Below are 1,826 nucleotides of genomic sequence, written 5' to 3' on the forward strand. Positions count from 1 at the left end.
TCGTGTATACACGGATATGGGATACGGGACGAAACGGATTCGACGGGTACACGACGACGCGTGCCGGTCGCCTATTTTCGTTTTCGAGAATTTCGTGGACTCGGACACGCGGTCGGCTCGCGATTCACCCGCGTTAAGGAGGGTTTCTCGCTCTTTTCTTTCTCTCCGTGTACCGCCGAGCGACGACGCGCCGCGGTTCTCTCCTACCGTTTGCGCGGAAGGTGACGCGCGACTCGCGTAAGAGGCGCGAGCGCGCGCTGGCGCACCGGGAGACCGCGAGAGAGGGATAACGCAACGTGTGTGCGCCGTATTCTACTTCCCTCTCTCTCCTTCGACAGTCTCCGGGCGCGCGCGCGCTCAAGCGCTCTATCCTTACGCGCGTTGCTCTCACTCTTCCTTTTCCTCGGTGCGTGCGCTCTCACTCTTCCTTTTCCTCGGTGTTATTTCAGACGACACCAAGGGGCCGCCTCTCGGGACGGCTCGTCTCGGGCGAACGTCCAACGATCGCTCGTACGCCGTTTGCGCGAACGGGCGCGTTGGCCCGGCGCGCAAAGGCGCAAGCAGTTTCGAGGTACTAAAACGACCCTCAGCCAGGCGTGGTCCGGGAATTGTATCCGTGGACCGCAATGTGCGTTCGAAATGTCGATGTTCATGTGTCCTGCAGTTCACAAGTTGACGCGCAATTAGCTGCGTTCTTCATCGACCCACGAGCCAAGTGATCCACCGTTCAGGGTAATCGTTTTGCAATTCTTGCGTTCACCGAACGCTTCGTTCATCCATCTCAGTCTCCTCTCCGAAGAGAGAGAGATAAAATTGTTGGCCCTTCGATCAGCCTGGCCGCCCGCGTCCGAGCACGTGCGGACCGCCGCCACCGCTGGGGAGGCTACAGCACAAAAGTTGTTCCGCGATCGGAGCGTCTCTCCCCGTATACATAGTATATATGTATATAATCGGGAAGAGCCGGGGCGGAGTGTTCTTTGAAGAAACCGTCGGACGGGATCGGGTGATCCGTCCTCTCGCCCGTTCGAGCGATAGCCGCTCTCGCGTACAAACACGCTGACCGCTGCCCCGGCGCGCGATGGCGCGGGGAGGGGCGCGTTTACGAGCATGGCGCGGGGAGAGGCGCGTTTACGAGCGCTGCCGACACACGTACTGGCGTAGGTTACCACCGGTACGCGCTAACGCCGGATCGTAGCTCTGCGCTTGGCAAGAGCGCAATCGGGAAAGCGTCTCGGCTCCGAATCGCATTTATGTGTGATTTCGCAATTTGCTCAACGAGCCTCAACGGGTCGCGCGCGCGCGGGTTTTGCGCGATGCGACGCTGGTTGCGGCTACGAAGCTCAAGGAGAGAGTCTCGGATACTCCTATCCCTTCCGCTCGCACGACACGACCGCGCCGGAAACGGCCGACGGCGCTCTGCTGCTGGCTTCCCTCTCGGGTCGTCGCAGAGGCGCGCGGCGTTCGGCGCGTCGTAGTCATCGACGCGGGATCATCCGTCAATTCCATTTTACTTTCATATCTGTTTCTTTGTCCATTCAGTCGCCGACTGCTGCGAGCGCGCGTCTAAAAGACTCGAGACGCAGAGCAGGACCTCCGGAACGTTAATGATCCTTCCGCAGGTTTACCTACGGAAACCTTGTTACGACTTTTACTTCCTTTAAGTGATCAAGTTTGGTCATCTTCCCGGTAACATCGGCAATGCCGAGACATTGCCGCGCACCAGTCCGAAGACCTCACTAAATCATTCAATTATTCAGAGTCACCAAAATAAACGGTGGACAAACGGCGAACCGCCCGCCACCGATTGGTTTTGATCTAATAAAAGC

At 58.4% G+C, this 1,826-nt stretch overlaps 1 non-coding gene across 1 annotated transcript; it reads right to left on the reverse strand.

Annotated features, from left to right (window-relative positions):
- Window positions 1-580: 580 nt before the first annotated feature.
- LOC115240851 lies at window positions 581-735 on the reverse strand. The gene has a single exon (XR_003884828.1). It is a non-coding gene; the product is annotated as a 5.8S ribosomal RNA (ribosomal RNA).
- Window positions 736-1,826: the final 1,091 nt, after the last annotated feature.

Source organism: Formica exsecta, unplaced genomic scaffold (assembly GCF_003651465.1).
Source record: "Formica exsecta isolate Colony F162 unplaced genomic scaffold, ASM365146v1 scaffold4525, whole genome shotgun sequence".
Classification (NCBI taxonomy): domain Eukaryota; kingdom Metazoa; phylum Arthropoda; class Insecta; order Hymenoptera; family Formicidae; genus Formica; species Formica exsecta.